The 15,412-nt window shown below is 37.1% G+C and overlaps 1 pseudogene; it reads left to right on the plus strand.

Annotated features, from left to right (window-relative positions):
* The window catches only part of LOC138069460 (BRISC complex subunit Abraxas 2-like), a 114,842-nt pseudogene extending 100,354 nt beyond the window's left edge, over positions 1–14,488 (plus strand).
* Positions 14,489–15,412: the final 924 nt, after the last annotated feature.

A 15,412-nucleotide genomic window follows, 5' to 3' on the forward strand; every position in this document is an offset into this window, starting at 1 on the left:
ATATAGAATGATGGCCTACAGAAGATGCCCATGCCCTAGGCTCTGAAACATGTGAATAGGTTACACTACTTGGCAAAAAGGACTTGGAAGATGAAATTAAGGTCATGGCCTTAAGGTAAGGAGACTACTTTGAATTATCTATGTGGATCTGATTACAAGGGCCCTTAAAAGTAAAAGAGGAAAGCAAAGGAGTCAGAGAAATGTGATTGGAAGAATAGGCAAGAGAAATTTGAGGTATGAGAGGGACTTTGCTCTGTGAAGTTCAATTTGACATTGAAGGAGGGATGTCATGAGACAGAGACTTGTTGATCTTTAGAAGCTGGAAATAGTTAGCTGACAACCAGCAAGGAAATGGAAACCTCAGTCTGGCAACCACAAGGAACTGAGTTCTGCCAGCAACATGAATGAGCAAGGAAATGGGTTCTCCCCTAAACACAAACGAACATAAGCTTGCCAAACTTTAATTTTAGCTCAGTGAGACCCACGCTAGATAATAAGTTTTTGGTAATTTGTTATAGAAGCAATAAGAAATTAATAAGCAAAGCCTTATAGACTTTGATATTGGGCATATCTGATTCAAATCCTGACTCAGTCCCTTAATAAGCTGAGTAATTGCAGAGCTATGTTTACCACCTACTTCATGAGGTTGTTGTGAGCCAGAAGGTAGGTCAGATAATGATTAAGTTCAATTCGGTCACTCAGTTGTGTCTGACTCTTTGCAACTCCATGAACTGCAGCACTTCAGGCCTTGCTGTCCATCACCAACTCCCGGAGTTTACTCAAACTCATGTCCATTGAGTCAGTGATGCCATCCTACCATCTCATCCTCTGTTATCCCCTTCTCCTCCCACCTTCAATCTTTCCCAGCATCAGGGCCTTTTCAAATGAGTCAGCTCTTCTAGAAGTAACAATAATGATGACAATAATATGAATAATACTTTAATACTATAATACTATAGATACATATACATATTTTAAAAATAATGATTGTAGGCAACATTTATTGAATGTTTACTATGTGCCAGATAATTTTCTAACCACTTAATAGGTATTTTTTTTAATCCTTAAAATATATCATTTAGATGATATTATTATAATCCACCAACATTTTTTTCTTTCTTTTTTTTTTTAGCTTTTCATTTGGATTGGTCTATAGCCAATTAATAATGTTGTGATCGTTTCAGGTGAACAGTGAAGGGACTCAGCCATACATATACACATATCCATTCTCCCCCAAACTCCCCTCCCATCCAGGCTCACATAATATTGAGCAGAGTTCCACGTGTTACACAATAGGTCCTTCCTTGTTGGTTATCCATTTTAAATACAGAAGTGTGTACATGCCCATCCCAAAATCCATAACTATCCTTTCCCCCCATCTTTCTGCTCAGTAACCATAACAGAACTTTTTTCTTACATATGAATGACAGTTATTTAGAAAAAGAGAAACAGACCGAAAGTCAGAGAGAATAAGTAACTTGCCTGAGCTCACACATCGTGTTAGAGTGTTGGAGCCATGACACTAAACCTAGAAACATGAACCAGAACCTGCCTATTTAATCATCTTGCTGCTGCTCTTGTCTAGTCACTAAGTTGTGTCTGACTCTTTGCGACTATAGTCCACCAGACTCCTCTGTCCATGGGATTTCCCAGGCAAGAATACTGGAGTGGGTGGTTATTTCCTTATTGTTATTGTTGTTTCTATATTAACCATTATGTGACAACTGCTCAATTATCATTGTTTTTGTTATTACTACTATATTATTATTATCATTCCAACATCAATCAAAAGTCCACAGATAATACAAAATAGTAATGGGAAGACTTACACATGGAGTTTTGACTTTGAACAAAGATCATCTTTCAGTCTGCTTTACAGTTTGATCAAAGGGCCAGTTCAGCTAACCAGAGCCTGTAGACCTTGTGTGAATGTATGCTAAATTGCTTCAGTTGTGTTCAACTCTATGCAACTCCATGAACTGTAGCCTGCCAGGCTTCTCTGTCCTTGGGATTCTCTAGGCAAGAACACTGGAGTGAGTTGCCATTTCCTTCTCCAGGGTTAGACCTGGTGTGGGTGTTGGCAATTCATCCTGGAGTCATGTGTTCTGCTGTTATGTATCAGCAGTTATTACATTTATCTGTGAGTTCTGAATAGTTTATTTAATTTCCACGTTCTGGTTGCATAACTGAGCTATCTAATAATATACTCCTTTTAAAGTCACAAATTAAGTTAGGTCAATAATTATTATAACTATAAAAATATGAGATAGATCATTCAAATGTGAGGCTTTATATCAACATAAAATTTTTTTTAAGAGCCCATTAGGAAAAGGACAGATAAATGAATTGTTGGATTTTTCACTTATATCCAGAGGCTCTATGTGTTTTGTTCATCAGCGTAGTTGCTTTTATAACACATTTTTATAGCAGGTTTTCACAGCCTTTGACCATGGGACTATGGCTGACAAAGCAGAAGTGTGTGAGAAGGGAGACAGTGAGATACAATGACCAGCTGTTCAATATTATGACACCACTGAAATGAATAAATCCACCCTCCTGTGGGAGACAAAAAATACCTTGCTCTACAGCAGTGATGTGTGCAGAGAAGAAATAGTCTGAGTGCTATGAATGTGATGACAAAGAGAGGACTGAAAGCCACAAATGAATTCTCAGCCAGAGAAGACCCTTGCCCCCAACTAAGTAAATGCTGTATCAGCCTGGCCTTCAGCATCCCACAGATGGGGCCTGCATTTCACTTACTGAAAGGGGAGCAATCACACTTCTGCCCCTGACAAAAAGGAAAATTGGGAGGCCTGGAGGGGTGAGGGCAAGGGAGATTGCTCCAGTCAATCCTGGAAGTCCAGTTAATCTAAGCCAAAGGAAGTACTTTAATCACTTCTATGGTCTTCCTCACCTTACTCAGTACACTTCCAGCTTTTCAATTAGTATTTCATTTCTTTGGCAAATGACTCACTATACTTTTGCTGTTCTGTGAACCCATGTCCTTCTCCTCCAGTTGATCTTCCCACACCTCCCTAGTCTCCTGTATTGCAATTAGCATTTCATTTCTCTGGCAAATAATTCATTATGCTTATGATTTACTTTTATGGTAGTCACTTATTATCAGTCTTGGGTCATGGTAACTCAGCAGAAATTCCAGCTGAGAGATTCCAGCATGCTCCTAATCAGCCTACTGGCTTAACTTTACCAACTCATTCTTCACCCAGATACCAGTGAGATGGCTCACAAGAGCAAGTCTGACTGTAATCCTATTGCTTGTCTGCAAGTCAAAATTCAACTCAGAATCAAAGTCTCCTAATATTTACTGTGAGGAGAAATTTCACATTCTTCAACACATCCTCAGAAGTCTTTATGCCCAGGGTAAAAAGGGCTTAGGGCTTCCCAGGTGGCTCACTGGTAAAGAATTCACCTGCCAATGCAGGAGGCACACGTTCAATCCTTGGGTTGGGAAGATCCACTGGAAAAAGAAATGACAACCCACTCTGGTATTATTGCTTGAAAAATCCAATGGACAGAGGAACCTGGCAGGCTACAGTCCATAGGGTCATGAGGAGTTGGACATAACTGAGTGGCTAAGTAACAACAACAACAGAATGGATTTAAATGACTTTAGACTGTGTTTTTGTAATGCCTTAAACCTTCCTTGTTTAACATTCAGCAATGATGAATAGCATCTGGCTATTTTCTGTCTCCCTCAGTAGACCGCAAGTTCTCTGAGAATATGGACCATCTCTTGTGCCCATCATAGTGCCTGGCACACTGGACAATGAGCATCTCTTTGTGTTAAATATTTCTGTTAACCTGGTACACTCTCACCACCCAATGTTGGTAAAGCATTTGGGTTGACCAGTTAAATTAAATTCACAAGATAAAAATTCCAAAGTTATACTCTATGAGGTTCCAAATTGCCTTGGTACTGTATATCAAATAATTAGAATAATTAAAAAATCATTTTTTTCTGCAGTTCATTTTCCAATTTATCATCTATATGTCTACATGAGCAGGAGCTGCAAAACTATGCAGTCTGGTAGAAATTGTTGCCATCATGTCGCATAATTACTTTTTCATAAGCTAAAAGTGTATCTTTTCCTTAATAAGCTGAATGATAATTCTTATATGGGTATATGCATGTATCTATCTGTGTTGATGGTGATTTCATATGCATTGTGTTATATATTCCTCATAATACCACCTTGAGGTAAATACTACAATTTTTATTATCTCTATTTTATAGATGACACAGCAGCACTCAATGTACTTAATGTTTAGCCTGAGTCACCAGACAGTGAGTGACAAACCAGAACCATCCGGTTCACAAAGTGGAGTCTAGTTTATTTTCAATTCTGAGTTACTTTGAGACTCCTTGAGTTCAAAATGTAAACCAATTCATACTTTAAACTTCATATGAGGGCTTCCCTGATAGCTTAGTGGTAAAGAATCTGCCTGCCAATGCAAGAGACACATGTTCGATACTTGGGTCGGGAAGATCACCTGGAGAAGAGAATGGCAACCCACTCAAGTATTCTTGCCTGGAGAATTCCAGGGACAGAGGAGTCTGGCAAGCTACAGTCCATGGGGTCACAAGAGTAAGACATGACTTAGTGACTAAACAACAAAACCCCATACAAACAAAACCCATATATGTTTTCTTCACAACTGTGTTGCCCATCACTGGGCTCGACAGAGAGCAGGTACTTAATAATTATTTGTTAAGTGAATGAATGAACCTATAATGGGAATTCTTTTCATTACCTTTTCGTTGCCTTTCAAGGATTTTGTATTTGCACATGGCAAATAGAGAAGAGATGACAGCTTCTAAAGCAGCTGATATGAAAAGGGATGCAGGATATTGAAGTGACTAGACAGACTAGGCGATGAATCTTGACTCTGCTATTTATTAGTTGTGTATTTTGGATCATTATTTGAATTATAAATCCCATTCCTATCATCAGGGTTTTCCATCATCTGGCCTGAACATAAAGACAGCATTACTTGCTTCATAGGGTTTTTATGGGAGGTAAATGAAATAATGTATGAAAAGCATCTACCACAGAGTCTAGCATTTAGTAGATGCTAGATAAATATTAGTAGCTCTCTTTCTGCTGTGAAGGAACCATGTTAATTCATAGCCATTTAGGTCAGCAAGGGAGTCAATCATTTAAGTTTTTTTATCCCTAAATAGTCATTACATATTTATAATTCCAGACTGCTTGATTTACATGTACCCCCTTAGCTGTTTCTAAGCAGTTTCAAGCTTTTAGATACCCTCGGAGTTTATCTCATTCTGCTATATAGGTTGAAGATAAATTTTGAAATCAAACCAATATAACTCAGCAATCTTTCAGGCTAGCAGATTTAGTTGTGAGGTTTAGCCAGGAAAAATAACAACCATAGTAAAATGTTTTGTAAATCCATACCTGATTGGAGAGAGGATATTAGACGTTAAGCTCTTGATTTTAATATATCTAAGCATTAAGCTACCTTTTGTGTTTTGCTTGGTATGCTAATCCACAGAGAAAGCATTACAGAAATTATTTCACGAAGTCCTCTCTAAATAATTCTTTTAACCTTATGAGTGCTGAAATGTACAGTCTTGCCATACATTCTAGCTACTTAAGGATTCAGAAAACAACATTAGTTTTGCTTTTAGACAAAAATTATTCTAGGCATGACTTGTGTCTAGGGAGTTAAGAAAACAGTGATACCATTTTTTGATTCCTTTACGTTGATATATTGTTAGTGAAATTAACTTACAGTTCATTTGTTCCTTTTCTTCAAATACATTAAAAAAATAAGTTGAAAAAAATATCTTCTTAGCCATTTCTACAGCTGATTATTGCTGCTTGTTAAGTTTGGGCAATTCCTTTTCCAGTCAAAATGTGTGTGGATTTCTGAAGCAATGCACAATCTGCATCAACTGTTTTTGTAACTTTTTGCATGAGACTGACCTTGGTTTGTATAGTAGCTCTAATTCATTAGCTAAGTGATTTTAACCAATGAATCTCAATTTTTCCACTAGTCAAAAGCAGTTATTACTGTTTATCTAACCAGTTTGTTGTGTGGATGAAATAATATAGGTAGATCTCTTTATATGGAACAGAAACTCTATAAACATTAATCCCTTAAGTATTCTTTAACCATTTTCATGCCACTGATGGTTTCATGTCTAGTGATAATACCACTTTGCATATGTATCACTTTCCAATTTTGCCAAGCACTCTCTCACCCAATCCTTTTATCCTCGTAACACATCTGAGAGACCCTTTCTGTTTGGAAGATGAAAAAAATTATTAAATTTTAAACTTCTTAGATGTAAAGGATGATGTCTTCTGCTCTTTTCTTTGCTCTTCAAGCTTAGCCCAGAACTTGGCATACTTTTGGGGCTGTATAAATATTTGTTGCACAGAACTGATTGATGTGAAGAATAGTAATTTGTCCAAGGTCACACTCAAGGTTTTGATGGCAGGATAAGGACAGGGTTCCTTTGACTTTTGGATTTTTCCATTAGACAAGTGGTGAGCAATGCTTGGATTTTTTTTTTCCAACAGGGTCAATTCAGGGAAAATAAAAATATTTATGTGTCACAAATTTCCAATTAAAATGAAAATAGCTTTATTGAGTCTCACGGAAAAATATATTCCTTCTACTTAGATTACTTACTTCTGCAGTACAAAAGTGCCAATGAGAAATATTAGCACTCCTTTTTCACCACTAAAATGTTAATATCTGGGCATATTTGAGAAGGAGCCACCCAGAGGCTGCTTTCCAATCTTTTATCCTTTATATTTGCAGAGCACTTTAGAGTTCCCAAAGTGCTTTCATAGGCATTATCTAATTACATTTTTGAAACAATCCCAGAAAGAGGTATTATTACCAACCACACTCTACAAGGGTGCAATAAAGTTGTGAGGAGGGGGAATGACTTGCCTAAGGCCACAGAGTAACTGCATAAACAAGGTATTGCCTCCCATACCCTTTATCCTGAGGACTTGCCCCCTTTGCCTATACTGGGTACTAGGAGTTGAGAAAAGATAGATTCCCCAACCCAAAACAAAACAAAGCATAAAACACAAAAATCTGGGCATGTCTGTCTCAGTTCTGTTCATGAGGCTTTTTTATTAATCTAGCTCAGTACAGGAGCCTAAGAATGAACCAATCAAAAAAAAAATTACTTTATTGACATGAAAGTTTTCTGCTCTAAAATCTTTGCTTTGTATGGGCAGAAAGGCTACAGTGAGAATTATACTATGAGCGACAAACTGAAGTGTGGTCTGTAAGCTGCTCTGCATGACTTAGTTGGATGATTGATGCCACCAGGTCAGAGTTCTGTTCTGGTTTATGGAATGCCAGTGATCTGGTACTGACTTGACTTAAAATATCTAGAAATGATCAGTTTTGTTATAATCTGCACATATGATGAGGCTTTAGAAATTTCTTTTACTTTATATGCATGTACTGATCTTTCCTTCCCACATTTATAAAGCTTATATTTTCATATACTCCTCACTTGATTTTACTTACTTTCAAGTGGAGATTGCAGTAAAGCAAGCTTATTTAACCAGGTTGTCCACTGTGGGTAAGTGAACAGAGGTTTTTTTCCCCCACAGTTCTTCTTCAAGGAGTTTTCCAATCAGTTACATATTTGTAGGAAGTGCCAAGCCAGGAAAGTATGAGGCAAGAGGGGGAATGGGGTGGGAGAGGAGGTGGCATGGCTTTCTGATGCAATTCCTGTCTCTCTTCATTCAGTCTTACCCCCACTGGTCTCCTCTATTTACTTTCTATGGTTTCTTATTTGTCATCATCACCTCTACATGAGCTAAGAATAAATTTGGAGTTTTTTTTTTTTCAAGTTATTTTTCTTCTTTTGAGTCTACATCTGCTTCCTTTCTCATTTATATTTCACAGTTCAGTGTTGTAAGTGACATCATTTTCCAAATTCATTAAAAATGACAGGGATGTCTGCAGTTGTGAAACTGATAAGATCTTTTGCAAGGAGAAGCAACATTTGCAGAAAGTTTTGTTGACCTCAGACAATTTGCCATTCTTGAAGAAATCCAGAGCTGCTACATATTTGATTTTCTGCTTTCTGACCCAATAGAAATAATCATTGACTTGTTTTAGACGTGGTTGTGTTTGCTAGCTGATTGATGAAGTCCACATTTAGTAGACTTGCTGAGTTTCTCTGTTTGTTCTTTGAATAATCCTGCTGAAAGTGAAATTAGACCCTCTACAACAGATACTGTCTCAGTGGATGAGTGGGTACATTTAATCCATGGTAGGGAAGTCACCTTCAGTCCAGTTCAGTTCAGTTCAGTTCAGTCACTCAGTCGTGTCCGACTCTTTGTGACCCCGTGAACTGTAGCATGCCAGGCCTCCCTGTCCATCACCAGCTCCCGGAGTTTACCCAAACTCATGTCCATTGAGTTGGTGATGCCATCCAACCATCTCATCCTCTGTCATCCCCTTCTCCTGTCCTCAATCCTTCCAAGCATTAGGGTCTTTTCAAATGAGTCAGCTATTCACATCGGGTGTCCAAAGTATTGGAGTTTCAGCTTCCACATCAGTCCTTCCAATGAACACTCAAGACTGATCTCCTTTAGGATGAACTGATTGAATCTCCTTGCAGTCTAAGGGACTCTCAAGAGTCTTCTCCAACACCACAGTACAAAAGCATCAGTCTTCAATACTCAGCTTGCTTTATAGTCCAAGCCTCACATCCATGACTAGTGGAAAAGACATAGCTTTGACTGGACGGACCTTTGTTGACAAAGTAATGTCTCCACTTGGGTATATGCAATTTTTTCTTCTTATATTTTCTTACATCTGCATTTCCAGAATATTGTTTTACACTTTTTAAATAAAGAAAAAAGAACAAGTGCAAAGATAAATCAATGAGTTCACTGAGTTGGAAGTCTTTATAATGTGTAATTTGCAATTGCTTTGTCACTTTTTTGATGTTTATTAGTTTCCATATTTCCAACACACTAATGACCATATAAACAAAAGTTTGTTCAATGTGTTTTTGTTTAATGAGAATCAAAATTTCAAAAACCCATGCTCATGGTCAGAATTTTCCCAAAAGATAATTCGTATGAATAATGAGAAAAGCTTGTGCTTTCTTTCCTCCATATGGTAATTCAGTTTATTGTCAAAGACAGCATTCAGTCTAATGTTGTTCACGTTTAGCAAATATTTAAAAATCACCTAACTGCTCAAGGCACAATACCCTTAACTCTTAAGATATGATCCTTGTAGTTTTATAGTAGTTCCTTAACTGATTTCCTTTCACTTTGTCTCTCGATGCTCCTAATCAATCCTCTACATTGACAATTCCTGTATGAAGCCATTTCTGTTTTCTCATGAAAATTATTTCAGCCTCTTTTCATTCATTTATGGCATAACACTTATTCTTGTTTAATGGCATATGATGCCTGCTATCGTTAGACAATGTATCTGTTAGAGATAATGCAGGTGATTAATTACTCATGTATGGCAGATACAGACACAATCTGTTACCCCTATATTCCACACATTTTTAAGATAAGCTATTGAGTATAACAAGCACACAAACAACTGCATAAATCACATATGCAGTTGCATAAATTACATTTCTCAATAAGTTTTCACATAGTGAACATGTTCATATAACACCTTTCCAGAGCAATAAAAAAAAACCTTCCCAGTTCCCAAGTGGGGCCTTTTGCTCCCTCCCAGTCACAAGTTCCCTCACTGAAGGTAACACTAGCCCACTTCTCTTCACCATAGATGAGCTTTGGTTTTGTGGCTGGATTCTTTCACTCAGTATTATGTGTGTGAGTACTGGCATTGTTAGCAGTTTATTCATTAGCACTGTTGTTTAACATCACATTTTGTGGATATACTGCAATTTATCTATTCATTTTGTTCTTGAAAATTTGCTTTTGCTACTTGTTTGGTTTACTAGCTTGAGCTATTAGAAAGAGTGCTACTAACTATATTCTAACATATGGCTTGCAGTAACCATTTATATAAGTACATTTTTGTTCATTCATTTATCCCTAGCTTGGCATGTTAAATTGCCAACAGGAAATCTAGAGTTGTGTTGTTGTTGTTGTTGTTTTAAGACAAATGTGTTTCTGAAAATATTTGAGTTTTGAAGGCAAGTAAAGGGAACTTCTTAAGCTGGTCCACTTTCCGGTTACAAACATTGGAACTTTTATGTCTGTTTCAAGTTCTGTATCCCAGAAGATTAATAGAGAGTGTTAATAATTAATAGATAGCATTAATTTTTAAAATTCAGTTCTCACTTTAAAACAAATAAGCAAACAAAATATTCTATAACATCAAAGAAAAATAAAAATCACAAAATTTAAAGGTAATATGAATGCTTAAAGAGGGTCTTTCATATGAATTCCTAGAAAGTTTTATAAAAACAACTCATATCAATGACTAGTAAACTGAAGCTGGATCTTAACAATGATTCAAGAAAGGTGGAAATAATTTCTGTGTAAAAATTAAACAAGCATTGAGAACATTTAACATAGTGTCATAGAATTGGCCTGAAATAGAAAACAGATTGGGGCAATTTTATTCCACTAGGAAATGGAGAATAAAAATATACTGTGTAAGTAAGAGAAGTCCACAGAGAAAAACACAGAACAAAGAAGGATTAGTAAATAAGCAAAGATGTAATAAATAAAATTAAAAAACCTAGAGCTAGAAGAAATAAATTTTCAATATTGGGAACTAAGAGAAATTTTAAAAAGACCTTGTATGTTCAAAGTAAAATGTACAAATATAAGCTACTACTGAAAGACATTAACAATTTTAACTTTAATTTTCAATGCTAAACACAATGAAATAACATAAAAAACAAATATGGATTTCACAATTTATTTAAATATCCTCTCCTGAATAAAACACTGGGAGATGTAATCTACACTTTTAAATGTGGAATTCCACACTTTGAGCTCAACAATAATGTCTTTTTTCTTCTTATATATTTTTTAGTATTTTGTTCACTCAAAACAAATTCTTGTTTTATCTAAATTGATCATCCTTCAGTCTTACATATAAAAATATACTGTATAGGGTATTCCTACATATGTCTTCAGAAATTCAAAGACTCATGGAATCACTGATGAACATAAAGAGTTAAATGATTGATTTTTCAAAGTTATAGGTACTGTTTTGTACCAATAATGGAATATCCACTAAATGTTGCTATTGTTTTTGAGAAGAAACAATTAGGCTTAATTATACCACATCATTAAGATAGGAGAAAGACTAATAAGAATAAATTAGAATACAGAACATCAAAATCAAAAGAGAACTAGTACTGAAATCTTAACTGGTATAACTGCTGGATCAGAGTAGGATACAAAAGAAAAACAAGTGACAATTAATGGACATTAACTTCAAGATAAAATACAGATATGTTGGAAGAGTTAGAAGGTAAGGGAGAAGCAAGAAGCTATAAAAATGTTCAACTCTTCTTTTTTTGAAGGCAGAATGGAAAAAGAATATCCTAGCATTTCAAAACTTGTAATATATTGCAAAATAAGTAATTAGGTAATTAAGAAGAAAAGTAAAGTAAGGGCATAAAATAGGATTATAGAAGATAACATCTAAATAACAATTAGAATAACAAATTTGATTGGTTTAAAACCTCTATAAAAATCTGAAGGATCTTAAATTGAGTTGATAACATATACTGAAAATATAAAATGGATTTTTCTGAACTCTACATATAAACACCCTTGGGGACTGCTCCAAGGCTCACATTGAGGTCCCTAGGTCAGTGCCTTCTCTGAGGTCTGCCTTCATCATAACCTGGGGCCCCAAGCACCAGTCTAGGCTAGGCAGACTCTCATTTGCTTCCTGTTGTCCTTTCTTTCCATAATCAAATTGATCTCCATCATGGACATGACAGCATAAGTAGGATTTGTTAGGAACCATTAAAGGAAGGTCACTATTTCTGGAAATGGACCATTCAAGGAAGGTATAGATCAGTCACCTATAGCCAGACATCCTGATATGTGAAGTTAAGTGGGCCTTAAGAAGCATCACTATGAACAAAGCTAGTAGAGGTGATGGAATTCCAATTGAGCTATTTCAAATCCTAAAAGGTGATGCTGTGAAAGTGCTGCACTCAATATGTCAGCAAATTTGGAAAACTCAGCAGTGGCCACAGGACTGGTAAAGGTCAGTTTTCATTCCAACCCCAAAGAAAAGAAATGCCAAACTAGTTCACAATTCAAACTACTGCACAATTACACTCATCTCACATGCCAGCAAACTAATGCTCAGGCTTCAACAGTATGTGAACTGTGAAATTCTAAATGTTCAAGCTGGATTTAGAAAAGGCAGAGGAACCAGAGATCCAATTGCCAACATCCGTTGGATAATCGAAAAAGCAGGAGAGTTCCAGAAAATCATCTACTTCTGCTTTATTGACTACGCCAAAGACTTTGATTGTGTGAATCACAACAAACTGTGGAAAATTATTCAAGAGATGGGAATACCAGACCATCTTACCTGCCTCCTGAGAAATCAGTATGCAGGTCAAGAAGTAACAGAACTGAGGACATGAAACAACAGACTGATTCCAAATAGGAAAAGAAGTACGTCAAGGCTGTATATTGTCACCCTGCTTATTTAACTTACATGCAGAGTACATCATGCAAAATGCTGGGTTGCATGAAGCACAAGCTGGAATCAAGATTGCCGGGAGAAATACCAGTAACCTCAGGTATGCAGATAATACCACCCTTATGGCAGAAAGCGAAGAAGAACTAAAGAACCACTTGATGAAAGTGAAGGAGGAGAGTGAAAAAGTTGGCTTAAAACTCAACATTCAAAAACTAAGATCATGGCACCCAGTCTCATCACTTCATGACAAATAGATGGGGAAACAATGGAAACAGTGACTGACTTCATTTTTGGGGGCTCCAAAATCACTGTAGATGGTGACTGCAGCCATGAAATTAAAAGATGCTTGCTCCTTGGAAGAAAAGCTATGACCAAACCTAGACAGCATATTAAAAAGCTGAGATATTACTTTGCCGATAGAGGTCCATGTAGCCATGTATAGATGTAAGAGTTGGACTATAAAGAACGCTGAGTGCTGAAGAATTGATGCTTTAGAACTGTGGTGTTGGAGAAGACTCTCAAAAGTCCCTTGGACAGCAAGGAGTTTCAACCTGTTAATCCTAAAGGAAATCAGCCCTGATTATTCATTGGAAGGACTGAAGCTGAAGCTGAAATTCCAATGCTTTGGCCACCTGATGCAAAGAACTGACTTATTGGAAAACACCCTCATGCTGGGAAAGATTGAAGGTGGAGGGAGAATGGGATGACAGAGGATGAGATGGTTGGATGGCATCACTGACTCAATGGGCATGAGTTTGAACAAGCTCTGGGAGTTGGTGGTGGGCAGGGAAGTCTGGTGTGCTGTAGTCCATGGGGTCACAAAGAGTCAGAGATGACTGAGGGACTGAAATGAACTGATTCAAGAAAGGATTTTTGCTGGACCAGGTAAGACAAGATGAAAGCTTTAGCACTGGTAACTTACAGATCAACAATACAGAATTTCCACAAGTAACTGAGACCATTAACCTGCTTCAGAACTTTTTGGTTTTTATCACTAGGCAAGAGCAAAGTTAATGAAGACAGTTTGCATGATATCCTTAAATATCAGATGAAGAAATTTACTGATAGGTACAGATTCTGGCAGAACATGCAGCAGAAACACTCAGAGAGGAGTTTTTCCACAAGCAGCTCCCCAGCTTTCTCCCCAAGACCAATCTTCTTTTCAGCCTCTTCAGTTTCATCCCCACAACCATCAATGCCTCTTATGCTTTAAAACAGTTTCTTTACAGACTAAACGAAAAATATAATCAAAGGAAATCCTTTGCTATTCCCAATCTAGGCAGTGTTAGCCAGCATGAGTACAAAGTGCCTTGAGTGACAAATATTAAGTCATGCCAGTTGCTAAAGAACATGGCACTGACTTTGACTTTTTCAACAATGATGGAGTAATGAAAGACATCAGGGTTATCTTAGGTTTATATCACCCTTCACACAGGCAGTGTGTGCAGATGTGGAAAAGAGTGAGTGAGTTGTTGAATTTTATCAGGCAGAAGCGAACAAATTAAGAAAACAAATCACTCAGATGAAATGCAAACAAAAGAACAAGAAAGAAGATTGCAGCAGGTGATGCTAAGGAGACAGATGGCATCTGAAAGTTTGGACACCATGTTTGGTCCTCAGATGCCCAGAATTTGTAGCTGAAGGCAGATGTACACTAGCAGATACAGAGGCTTGTGATCCTCCTCCCTCTTACTTTGATTTTCACCCATTCAGTCAAACCACGTCCAACCCTTCTCACAGGGAAAGTGTATTTATGCCTTGATCTCAAGCTGTGGGCCCTGCCAATTATGCTTTCACTAATGCCAGACTGAAGTATCCTGGAAGTGGAGCTGGATGAAACTTTGATTAACTCCCACTGGCTCCCACACACACATAAGGGAATACTCAACATTCGAGGAATTTGCCAATACTGACATGTACCCATGGGGGCTCCAGGAACACTCAGACCTCCCAGATTCAACTAAAGAAGATGAACTCTTCGCTCAGCACTGTTTGTTTTTAATTACTTATTCAGACAATATTTTAAAACATATCCTGGAGGAGAATTGCTTTCTCAGAGCCCTGAACGCTCCCAAGGGGAGAGTCCTTATGCTTAGAACTTGTTGGAACTTCATGTATGTGGGTCCTCAGCTTTCATCCCAGTGTGCAGACGTCAAGGCGCAACCATGAATCAAATTGTCTAATTCTGATGTGGTTCAAGGGTATGTGGCTAACTTTAAGCAAAGTAAATTATAAACATAGTTTTTGTTCTTCAAAATAAGTTTGGAATTAGAGAGGAAGCACAAGAAGTCTATAAATGTTCTATAATCATAAATGAAAAACTTACCTTGCACTATGGTGCCTTGAAATTTACTTTTTTTCAAAAGAAAATGAGTTAAGCAGCAGATTTCAAAGAACTTTCTTTCCATAATAAGTCAAATTTATCTTTACCAGAAGAAAAGTTTTGATAATTCTGAGACTGATTGGGACAAATCAGATGTGCCTTCTCTTGTCTTTATTGGATGTGACTTTGTGGGATCAAAAGAAAGGGCTTTGTTTCAACTTTTTTCCACTAGCCTAGTATTTATTGGCACTTAAAATGAATGCTTTGTAAATAAGGTTGACATGCTAATTAACAGTAAGTAATCATCCAAATAAGGATGTCATCAAATAAATTACTCTACTTTTGGAGGATTACAGTGATTGCTGTGTTGCATTAGCCACTTCATGGTCTCTGTTCTAGAGTCCTAAAGGGAGGACAGACAGCAGTAACTGACGACAG

This window comes from Capricornis sumatraensis, chromosome 2 (assembly GCF_032405125.1).
Source record: "Capricornis sumatraensis isolate serow.1 chromosome 2, serow.2, whole genome shotgun sequence".
In the NCBI taxonomy this organism is placed as follows: domain Eukaryota; kingdom Metazoa; phylum Chordata; class Mammalia; order Artiodactyla; family Bovidae; genus Capricornis; species Capricornis sumatraensis.